Source organism: Arachis stenosperma, chromosome 3 (assembly GCF_014773155.1).
Source record: "Arachis stenosperma cultivar V10309 chromosome 3, arast.V10309.gnm1.PFL2, whole genome shotgun sequence".
Taxonomy (NCBI): Eukaryota; Viridiplantae; Streptophyta; class Magnoliopsida; order Fabales; family Fabaceae; genus Arachis; species Arachis stenosperma.
This window is the reverse complement of record NC_080379.1, coordinates 106,304,130-106,316,909: the sequence shown is the minus strand read 5'-3', so window position 1 is coordinate 106,316,909 and position 12,780 is coordinate 106,304,130. Positions and strand designations below refer to the sequence as shown.

Sequence of the window (12,780 nt, the reverse complement as noted above, 5' to 3'; positions counted from 1 at the left end):
ATTCAGACTTTGAGAAATCATGTTGACTTGCTGAGTCAACACTTTGTTCTGAGCCAATATGGCATTCAGAGCATCAATTTCAAGAACTCCCTTCCTTTGAGGTGTTCCATTATTCACGGAATTCCTCTCAGAAGTATATATGAACTGGTTATTTGCAACCATGTCAATAAGTTCTTGAGCTTTTGCAGGCATTTTCTTTAGGTGAATGGATCAACCTGCAGAATGGTTCAATGACATCTTAGAGAACTCAGATAGACCATAATAGAATATATCTAATATGGTCCATTCTGTAAACATGTCAGAAGGACACTTTTTGGTCATCTGCTTGTATCTTTCCCAAGCTTCATAGAGGGATTCACCATCTTTTTGTTTGAAGGTCTGAACATCCACTCTAAGCTTGCTCAGCTTTTGAGGAGAAAAGAATTTATCCAAGAAGGCCGTGACCAGCTTATCCCAGGAGTCTAGGCTATCTTTAGGTTGTGAGTCCAACCATGTTCTAGCTCTGTCTCTTACAGCAAAAGGGAAAAGCATGAGCCTGTAGACTTCAGGATCTACTCCATTTGTCTTGACAGTCTCACAAATCTGCAAGAACTCAGTTAAAAACTGATAAGGATCTTCAGATGGAAGTCCATGAAACTTGCAGTTCTGTTGCATCAAAGCAACTAATTGAGGTTTCAGCTCAAAATTGTTTGCTCCAATGGCAGGAATTTAGATGCTTCTTCCATCAAACTTGGACGTTGGTTTAGTGAAATCACCAAGCATCCTCCTTGCATTATTGTTGTTGGGTTCGGCTGCCATCTCCTTCTCTTGTTCGAAAATTTCAGAAAGGTTGTCTCTGGATTGTTGTAATTTAGCTTCTCTTAGTTTCCTCTTCAGAGTCCTTTCAGGTTCAGGATTAGCTTCAACAAGAGTGACTTTTTCCTTGTTCCTGCTCATATGAAAGAGAAGAGAACAAGAAAAGAAAAGGAATCCTCTATGTCACAGTAAAGAGGATCCTTATTATTAGTAAAAGAAGAAAGGAATAAAAGTGAAGAAGAACCCAAACACAAGGGTGAGGATAGAAGCAGTGATTGGAGATGAATAGAGGTGAAGAGAAGTGTTAGTAAATAAATAAATAAATAGAAGAAGATAAGAGAGAGAGAATTCGAAAATTAATTTTGAAAAGGTAGTTAGTGATTTTCGAAAATTAAAGATGAGATAGAATTAAAATTAAAATTTTAAAACAATTAGTTAATTAATTAAAAAGAATTTTGAAAAAGAGGTGAGATATTTTCGAAAATTAGAGAGGGAGAAGTAGTTAGGTGGTTTTGAAAAAGATAAGAAATAAACAAAAAGTCAAATAGTTAGTTGAAAAAGATATTAAAATCAAATTTGAAAAGATAAGAAGATAAGAAGTTAGATCAGATATTTTAAAATCAAATTTTTGAAAAAGATAAAATTTTGAAAAAGATATGATATAAAAGATAAGATAAGATAGATTTAATTTTAAAATTAAAATTAATTACTTAACTAACAAGAAACTAAAAGATAAGATTCTAGAATTTAAAGATTGAACCTTTCTTAACAAGAAACTAACAAACTTCAAATTTTTGAATCAATCATATTAATTGTTAGCATAATTTCGAAAATTAAGATAAAATTAAAAAAAAGATTTTTTTTTGAAAAATATTTTTAAATTTTCAAAAATCATAAGATAAAAATTAAAAAGATTTGATTTTTGAAAAAGTTTTGAAAAGATAGGATTTTTAAAATTGTAAATTTGACTTGACTTGTAAGAAACAACTAATTTTAAAAATTTTTGACTAAGTCAACTCAAATTTTCAAAAATTATGAGAAAATTAAGGAAAAGATATTTTTTATTTTTAAATTTTTAATGATGAGAGAGAAAAACACAATTATGACCCAAAACATGAAAATTTTGGATCAAAACTAATTATGCATGCAAGAACACTATGAATGCCAAGATGAACACCAAGAACACTTTGAAGATCATGATGAACATCAAGAACATAATTTTGAAAAATTTTTGATGCAAAGAAAACATGCAAGACACCAAACTTAGAAATCTCTAATGCATGGATTCTAACAAACGAAAAATGCATATGAAAAACAACAAAAGATGCAAAACAAGAAAACATCAAGATCAAACAAGAAAACTTACCAAGAACAACTTGAAGATCAAGAAGAACACCATGAATGCATGAGTTTTCGAAAAATGCATAATAATTTTTTAAAACATGCAATTGACACCAAACTTAAAAATGGACTCAAGACTCAAACAAGAAACACAAAATATTTTTTGTTTTTATGATTTTCTAATTTTTTTTTTGGATTTTTATTATATTTTTTCGAAAAACATATGGAAAAAGAAAATAAGAAATTCAAAATCTTTAAGAAGAATTCCAGGAATCTTTTTATGTTAGCCTAAAGCTCCAATTCAGGGGTTGGACATGGCTTAATAGCCAGCCAGCTTTAGGATGGCATTACATGCATTGTGGTGATTAGTTGAAGACCAATCCCAAAGGAGTTTGGATATGGCTTTACAGCCAGCTAGGATTCAACATGTTACCATGAAACTCTAGAATTCATTCTTGAAAGTTTTGAAGCCATAGAATAATTTAAAAATTTTTTTGAAAATAATTTTTTTGGAAAAACGAAAACAAAGAAAAATTTTAAAAAATTTTTGAAAACTTTTTGAAAAGAAAATTACCTAATCTGAGCAACAAGATGAACCGTCAGTTGTCCATACTCGAACAATCCCCGGCAACGGCGCCAAAAACTTGGTGCACAAAATTGTGATCATCAACAATGGCTCCAAAGACTTGGTGCTCTCAAACGTGAATCACACTTTGTCACAACTCCGCACAACTAACCAGCAAGTGTACTGGGTCGTCCAAGTAATACCTTACGTGAGTAAGGGTCGATCCCACAGAGATTGTTGGTATGAAGCAAGCTATGGTCATCTTGTAAATCCCAGTCAGGCGAATTTAACTGGATTAAGAGATTATTGGTTTAAATAAAGATAATAAAATAAACAGAAAATAAAGATAAAGTTACTCATGTAATTCAATGGTGGGAATTTCAGATAGGTGTATGGAGGTGCTGTGTTCCTTCTGAATCTCTGCTTTCCTACTTCTTCCTTCTAGTTTTTCATCACTCCTTTCTATGGCAAGCTATATGTAGGGCATCACCGTTGTCAATGGCTACATCCCATCCTCTCAGTGAAAAGGGTCCAAAGGCTCTGTCACAGCACGGCTAATCATCTGTCGGTTCTCAATCAGGTTGGAATAGAATCCAGTGATTCTTTTGCGTCTGTCACTAACGCCCAGCCTTCAGGAGTTTGAAGCTCGTCACAGTCATTCAATCCCGGAATCCTACTCGGAATACCACAGACAAGGTTAGACTTTCCGGATTCCCATGAATGCCGCCATCAATTCTAGCTTATACCACGAAGATTCTGATCAAGGAATCCAAGAGATATGTGCCCGGTCTAAGGTAGAACGGAAGTGGTTGTCAGTCACACACATTCATAGGTGAGAATGATGATGAGTGTCACGGATCATCACATTCATCAATTTGAAGTGCAACGAATATCTTAGAATAGGAATAAATCGAATTGGATAGAAGATAGTAGTAATTGCATTAAAACTTGAGGTACAGCAGAGCTCCACACCCTTAATCTATGGTGTGTAGAAACTCCACTGTTGAAAATACATAAGTGAAAGGTCCAGGCATGGCCGAATGGCCAGCCCCCAGATCTAAGAACTAAACGTCCAAAGATTGAATAATACAATCAAAGATATCTAATAAACTTGTAAAAAGTTCTATTTATACTAAACTAGCTACTAGGGTTTACAGAGGTAAGTAATTGATGCATAAATTCACTTCTGGGGCCCACTTGGTGTGTGCTTGGGCTGAGCTTGATCTATCCACAAGCTGAGACTTCTCTTGGAGTTGAACGCCAAGTTGTAACATGTTTTGGGCGTTCAACTCTGGTTCGTGACGTGTTTCTGGCGTTTGACTCCAGAATGCAGCATGGAACTGGCGTTGAGCGCCAGTTTACGTCATCAAATCTCGAATAAAGTATAAACTATTATATATTGCTGGAAAGCTTTGGGTGTCTACTTTCCAACTCCGTTGAGAGCGTGCCATTTGGAGTTCTGTAGCTCTAGAAAATCCATTTTGAGTGCAGGGAGGTCAGATTCCAGCAACATCAGCAGTCCTTTGTCAGCCTCCTATCAGAGTTTTGCTTAGGTCCCTCAATTTCAGCCAGAAAATATTTGAAATCACAGAAAAATACACAAACTCATAGTAAAGTCCAGAAATGTGAATTTAGCATAAAAACTAATGAAAACATCCCTAAAAGTAACTAGATCATACTAAAAACTACCTAAAAACAATGCCAAAAAGCGTATAAATTATCCGCTCATCAATCATGTATTTTTTATGAATAATATGTTTTGGGGTTGAAAAGCTATTTTGGATGTCATGTTTGGTGCCTTAGAGCACTAAAATATTTTGAGAAAAATAGAGCATGTGTGTACGCACACACCTGTGTGTACGCACACACCTGTGTGTACGCACACACCTGTGTGTACGCACAAAATCCCCATTTTCGTGTTTTGTGCGCGCGCACCCCTTTGTGCGTGCGCACACCAGCTTGTGTCCCTTCTACTGGGAGCGTCAGCACACCTTGTGCATCCGCACCCCTCTAGATTTTGCCTCTTGTGCGTTTGATTGCCTACATGTATTTTGAGTTTGATTCATATGTTGTAGCTACCATATGCATTATATTATATCTTTCTTTGGCAACTTGATTATGAATTGTGCACTTTTAATTTAGTGATTTGAGTTGAACTACTTATTCATCATGGTTTCTAAGTGAATATAATCACATAACAAGGTATTTGTTCCTTGTCAATGCTTTGCATTGTTTTTAGTTGACTTGACTTGATTCCTATCAAGACTTGTCATATTTTGTAACAAACACCTTATGCATGTGATTATTTCATTATTCCTAAGGATGAATAAGTAGTCTCTTTTCATCATGGAATTGGTTATTGTTAATTGTGCCATTTTCTATTAATTTTTAGCTTTCACTTGAACAATTTCAATATCCAATATCTCAAATACTCAATTCACTTTAATTATGGTTACCTAGGGTTATTTGTGCATCCATTCTTTCTTATTCTTTACTTGCCACCTAGGCCACTTGATTGATGACCATGCTATTTCTTTTGCTTATGCGGTTATCATTTTTACCCGACCAATGTGTGTGTTCTAAATCGTGCACACTTAGAATACACACATTGTCTTTTATCATACCACATATCTTACTTTTTCCTCAATTGTTGTTTACTTGTGTGTATAGTAACCGGGAGCCCCGGTGGCCACTAGCTGACGGTGGAGCCTAGCATCTCTTCTCCTCCGGATTGAGTGCATGCACGAAGGACCGTGCAACGTTTAAGTGTGGGAGAGTATTCGCAATTTTTGGGGCGTAAATTCTCTCTTTCTCAACACTTTGAATTAGTTTCTAGTTTTTAATAGTTATAATTTTTGTGAATATTTGTTTGGTATTGCATTACATTATGCTTTGCTTATTTTGCTTGTATATATCTTAGCTTGCTTATAGTTTTATTCTAGTAAATATTTGCATTTGCATTTGCATGTTGCATGTTAGATTGAATAAGTTTGGTAAAACAACAAAGAATTTTCAAAAAATCTCTTTTTTGACATTCCATTGATTGGATTTGAAAAAAAAATTGTTTTGAACTTGCTTGAAGTATCTTTTATATGGAACATACAAAAGAGCTTGAACAAATACCAAGTGAGATTTGAGCTTTGATTGTGTGGTTGCATATTTTCAATCACAATTTTTGTTCTTGTATGTTATACTCCTTTTATGATTGTGATCTTGGATTTGCTTTAGTCTATATGTCCTATGTTTAATATTTTGAAATACATTTAGTATGATTGAGGCCATTTTTGAAATTGAACTCACATAACCCATATGGCCAACCCTTTCATCTATCTTTGTAAACCACTTTTTAAGCCTTTTAATTCCCCTTTGTTCTATTTTTAAGCACATCATTCACCCTAAGTGAAAAACCATTATGTCTTTGAATTGCATCTTTGATTAGCTTGGGTTTGAATGTGTATGTGTTAATCAAGTGTGGGGAAAATTTATGGAAAAATATTGGTAGTTAGTACTTTGGGTATTCATTGAGAATATTTGGAAAAATGGGTAGACACTCATGCATCTATCACTTAAAACATATGCATCTCTCTTATTTGATAAAAGAAAAATTTTTATGTACATACTTTGTTAAAAAAAGAAAAAGAAAAAAAATGATGATAAGGTAAATAAGAGATGCATATGTGGTTGAATTGGAAAGAAGCATGCATAAGTGAATGTGAAAAGAGATAAAGGGGTAGTTAGGTTGTTTTGTTATGTATATAGGATGATATAGGATTAGGTGGGATACTTGAGCTAATCAAAGATCCAATTTACTAAGTTCACTTAACCATATTAATCATACCCTTACCCTAGCCCCATTACAACCCTCGAAAGTCCTCATGATATTTGCATTCATGCATCAAATATTAGTTGATTGTTAGATGACTTACAAATCTTTGAAAAACATGATTAAAGGAGAATTGAGTGATTAAGCCATAAACACTGAGCGACTAGAGTGTATACACATCCGATGAGGGGTTCAATTACTCAATTCTATGATTTCATCACTTATCTTGCATCTTCTTGCAAGTTGCTTGTTAGTTTTTGAAAATTTCAAATCAAATTTTTGGACATTGATCATATTGCTATATTTGCTTTGTCTTGGCCCTAAGTTTTCACTTTGGATTGATTGAGATTCTCTTGTTTGTTTCTTACCAAACTCAATAGGAGCCATAGTATAGTTATAGATAGATATCATTTAGTATAATTGCAAGCATATAAGTAGTTGCATTGAATAATTCTTTACCCTTTCATTCATCTCCTTTGGTTGTGATTAGCATGAGGACATGCTATTGTTTAAGTGTGGAGGAATTGATGAATTCATATTTGACGATATATTTTGGTTTGATTTGAGTTGATTTCATCATATAAACCCACATTTATTCATCTAAATAGCATGCTTTTGAGATTTCTTCCTAAAATCTGCTTAAAAGTGAAAACATGCTCTTCTGTGCTTAATTTAGTCAATTTTTATTCACTTTAATCAAATTTGGTGCCTTGATGTATTTGTTAAGTGATTTCAGGTTTTCAAGGCAAGTTTGGATTAAAGAAGTGAAGAAAGAGCATCTAAAAGGGGAGAAATCATGAAGAAAATGGAGTTTGGAAGCTACTGCAAAGGTGCGTACGCACAGTAATACGTGCGTACACACAACAGTGACTTCGTGCAAGGATGCGTATGCACCAATCAGCGTTCATACACACGATAGGAATTTTTCGCAACTGTGCGTATGCATCGTAGGTCGTGCATACGCACGACTGCATGCACGTAGGTCATTAATTGCAAATTTTTGGGGCAATTTCTGAGTCTCCAAAACCCAGTCCAACTCATTTTCTGAAGCTATATATTTAAGACCAAAGTTAAGAAGAATGAAGGAAGAAAATTAGGTTTAGCTTTTATGATGTTTTCTCTTAGTTTCTAGAGAGAGAAGCTCCCCCCACTCTCTAGAATTAAGGTTTCTTAGTTTAATTTCTTGTAATTTCTACTTTTAATTCCTAGTTTCATTTACTTTTCCTTGTCATTTATTATTATTGCATCTTTGTTTTTTCCTTCTATTTGCTATTTTATTTCTCTTGTTCTTTTATGTTTATGACACTTTGTTATTTTTATTTACATTTAATTCAATTTATGTTTTATGTTCATTTATTGCTTTCTTTAGTTATTGTTATAATTTTCTTGCATTTGATAGTTAGAATTTATTTTTAATGCAATTTAATATTATTTTATTTTCATGCACACCAAATGTTTGATAAAATGCTTGGCTTAGTTTTTACTTAGTTTTTCTTCACTCTTGGCTTGAAATTGATGAATTTGGTGACCCTTGAGTCATTGATGTCTATTCTTGTTTGATATATTAGAGTAGTTAGTTGATTTGGTTTCCATTGATTCTATGTGACCCCTTAGTGTTGACATAAGACTTATGGATTGGAATCAACTATGCCTATTTGACTTATCTTCAATGTAAAGTTGACTAAGTAGGATTAACTGTTCATAATCATCATGTGTTTGTGGTCAGTGGTTAGGATAGGCAACCTTAGCTCTCAATTACTTGCCAAGAGGTTCCTTGCACTTTAATTTTCCTTTCTTTGACTTTTAATTTCTTGCATGTTTAGTTTTCACACTCTTGGCTGAGAAATTTGGTGTTTGGGTGGAATTGAGTTGTGGATGTCCATTTCGCATTGTGTGAGGATTGTTAATTGGTTTGGTTTTCCTTGACTCTAAGTGACCCACTAGTGTTGACTTAGGACTTAGGGATTGGGATCAATTACGTCCTTTTGACTAATCCTCGATGTTAGGATTGACTAATTGGGATTAAATCACACACAATTACCATGTTTGTGGTCCATGACTAGGATAGGAATCCTGAATTCCCCAATTCTCACCAAGAGCGCTTTTATCATTTAATTTTAATTTTCATTGCCTTTACTTGCTTTCTCTTTTAATTTCCTTGCATGATCATCTACTTTCTTGCTATTTACATTTCTTGTCTCTCTCTTGCATTCCCAATCCCCATTTCCTCAATAGTCAATAATTGTACATTTCATTGTAACTCATAGGGAAGACGACCTGATGTTTAATTACTCTCAGTTATTTTTATTTGAATTTAATATTTGATTGATGTTCAATTGTTGGGTTTGGACTATACTTGCAACGAACAATCTCTAATTTTAGTTTGGAAATCCAAACCTAAGCTTTTAGGCATTCATCAGGTGTGCGTGTGCACAAGGCTGTGCGTGCGCACATACAAGAAATCACAAAATTTTGCAACTTTGCAAAATTTCTGATTTTGACACCAAATTTTGAATTATCATAACTTTCTCTACAAAAATCCAAATTTTACAAACTTTATATCAATTTAAAGATCTTTAAATAAACTTTAATTCTAAACAACTTTGAACCAATTTTGAAAACTGATGTATAAGTTATGACCTGTCAAAGTTCACTAAAAATCAATTTTTTATCAATTTCCACAAAGTTCTCAATTCCTTGCAATACTCAACCAAAACCAAATAAAACCATTCCAAACTCCAATTTACATCAAAATTTACCCCTGGTATCATATTACACCATCCTTACAAAATTTTCCTTCACATTGCATTATTCTCAACCTCAACATCAAATGTATAACATTATAATCAATCCTCATTCAAATTTACCATTCATATTACCATTTCATCAGCCTCAACATCACATATACCATACCAAACCACTTTTCAATCCACACAATCATTCATCATCATCATATCATTATCAATCATCATAGTTAAACTCAAAAATCATCAACCCATCATAAATCATCATACATCATCATTCAACAACTCAACAACCATTTTAATTCAAACCTATCCTATGGGTCACTAGTCTAAGCGTCCATGAATATTATATACTACATAGAGAAAACCGAAACCATACCTTGGCCGATTCCCAATATGCACCAAAACCCCAAATGAGCACAAGTTGAGTTTTCAACCACAATCCAAGCTACCAATCACTCCATCAAGCATAAACTGAATTCCAAAGACTTCTAAACTCACAATAATCAAGCTATATACACATAAATCATAACTAATCAACCTAGGACTCATCATAAATAAAATTTCACAAGAATGCAAGACCTCTTACCTTACCCAACAGTTTTGGAAGCCAAAAATCCAATGCTAATCAAAGGCTACAGTGTATCTAAACATCCAAAATCATAAAATCTCACTTAATTAAAAGCCCTAAATTTTTGAAATTTTGAAGAGAAGAACTGAGAAGGATTTTGTGATTACCTTAACTGTTTTTTGGGTAAATTTTGTAGAGCTCTTCACAAGGAACGCGTGGCCGCAAATGGTGCGACGATCGGAGCTCCGTAGCTCAAGATATGAGCTTGAGAAGTTGAGAATGAATAGTATTCATGGGGGTTTCTTCTTCTTCTCTTCTCAGCTATGTGGGTGTTGTGTTTAAGTATGGTGTGTTGAAGTAGGTTCACTTAAAGCACTTATATATGTTGGGCTTGGGTCCAACTCGGGCCTGGTCCAACCCGTTAGCACTTTTAGCTTGTTTGGCCCAACTTTGGGCTAAACCTTTAAAATTAACACCCGATTTTTCATTTCTAATATTTTTCTAAGATTTTTTATTATTTTGAATTTTTCTCGCACAGTATCGGTTTTTTATATTTAAATGCTCAAATTCTCATTCTAAATTTTCGGATCCTATTTTGGATAATATTAACTATTTAATTAGACAATTAATTTGTTGCGGTTCTTACAACTATGGTGCTTAAAAGTGTTTGCCTAACTTATCAAAAAGGGTTAAAAATTAATATTTAATTTTAAAAGTATAAAATTAAATAATTATTAAATATTCAAAAGTTGCCATAAAAAGTAAGTTAGGTAAAAATTAAGCATCAAGTTATAGACACCATAGAATTCACCTATTAATATATAGACACACAGGGAGTTCAATAAAATGAAGTTTATGAGGAAGATTTTAAAATTAGAGGAGGCAGAATATACATAAGGAAAAATATAGGTAGACAATAAAAATATTTTATAATGTAAACAATAGATACATCAGATATTCATTTCACTAGGTATATGGATGGTTATTCTAATATTAAAATTTAGGTGAGTAATTTAAATATGTAGTGTTTTTTTATTTTATTAGTGATTGTTTATATTGTTCAAAAAAATCATTAATTACTTAAAATATCCTTATATATAAATGTCAATGATGATGCTCAATTTTATGGATATGGAAGGCTTGGCTGTAATCTGCCCAGATATGGATTTATGGCGTATGAGACAAAAACATGGGACAACTTTTTCTGAGTCCAAGGTAGAATAACTCGGACCATGCGAGTTCTTTGGTTATAAAATTTTGCTTCACAAAACGCATGGTCCGATTTGCAGCAGGAGAAATTTAAAATCTGAAACGTGGAATTCAGACCCTCCGTTTTGCTTGTTGTTAGTAATTTTTTTACATTACGGGGGATCAAATTGGACGATATGATTTGGTTTTTTATATTTTTTTTGAATCCGGTTAACCTAATCGAAGGGTCCAATTTTGTTTTAGGGACATATATAAAAGTGTGTAAGTGAGGTAAGAGATCTAGTCGCGTATTCTTCTCCTTCATCAACGTCTTCATCTCCTTCTTCAACGGCTTTTTTTCTTGGTTTTTCTTTTTTGTTTCATGAAACCAAGAAATTTATTAGTCAAGTTCATGTTTTTTTTTAAGTGACTTAGAGAAATGAGTGACAGAGTTCTATTAAAAGAGTATTATTTTGGTCAGATTTTGTTACAAATTTCTGAAGGAGTGAAATTTGTTTGTGAAAATCCATTAGATGTTGTTATTCCTTTCATAATCTCATTTGAAGAGCTCAAAGACGTGATCTGTGAAAAGATTGACTCTGAGAGGGCAAGAAAAATATCTTGTATTCTGTACAGATATCCCATAACGGTGTTTGGTGGATTCTTCCAATTTCAAACCAAATATGTGACGAACGAAGCGAGCTTCGAAGAGATGTTTTTGGTGTATATTGAAAACCGGGGTCATATCTCGTTCATCGAGTTGTATGTTGAGTTTGAACAATCTGAGGCCGATCGGAATATTTTACGGGAAGATTACAATAGTGACAGTGAAGAAGAGTTTGAAAGCAACTACGAAATTGTTGGTCCAGACGGAGACGAAGATCAAGGTGCCGGAACTATGACTCCAAATGTGACAGAGGTGGCAAATGCACTCGCAAATGAAGAGCCATTTGAGGAGCCTTCATTCATGCGAGTTTTGGATTTGGAAGCCATGCATGTAGCGGAGTTTCTGGAATATATGAATGCAGGTACGTAATTCGTCGTATTTATAAAAAGTATTAGAATTTTGTGTTAATTTATCTTTATAGACGGACCAAATAGTTAAGTGAAGTGCGCATATATACTCAATTGGTATTTGTTTTTGTGTATATGTTTATTTATTTAAGTTTAAGATAGTAATTTTTTTAGTTAGTTATTGATTTAGTTAAGAAAAGATTAGTATTTATTAATCATTATTTAATCATGCGTTGATGTCATAGTTGTCAGAATCAAACCGGTGATCGAACGGTTCAGGTCACTGGGTCACTGGTTCAACCGCTGGGTTAGTGGTTGAACCGGTTGACCCGATCCTATGCAAATAAAAAATAAAAAATAGTCAGAAGTTTAAAATTAAATTTCAAAATACGTATGTTTACTAACATTTCAAAAATATCAAGTTATTTTAAACCAATATGAAACATGACCTATAAATATTTCATTATTTTTACTCTATCATGAATGTTTTTATTTTCTTTTTATATTAAAATAATAGTCATTTTTAAATTTTAATAATTTATTAACTAGTTTATATCTTATATACTGTTATATACTACATGTATTTATTAGAAAACAATATTAGTAGATATGATATGAATATTAAAAAATAAGTGAATTTGTAATAATTGTTCGCACTGGTTCGATGCCTTGTAATTATGGTTCACCAGTGTTTTCTGACATTGAACTACCCCAATCTAAGATACATGATAAAAACCAG

At 33.2% G+C, this 12,780-nt stretch overlaps 1 non-coding gene across 1 annotated transcript; it reads left to right on the top strand.

Moving 5' to 3' along the window:
• The first annotated feature begins 295 nt into the window (after positions 1-295).
• Positions 296-399, top strand: LOC130971210 (small nucleolar RNA R71). Its single transcript, XR_009082442.1, has one exon. It is a non-coding gene; the product is annotated as a small nucleolar RNA R71 (small nucleolar RNA).
• The last annotated feature ends 12,381 nt before the right edge of the window (positions 400-12,780 follow it).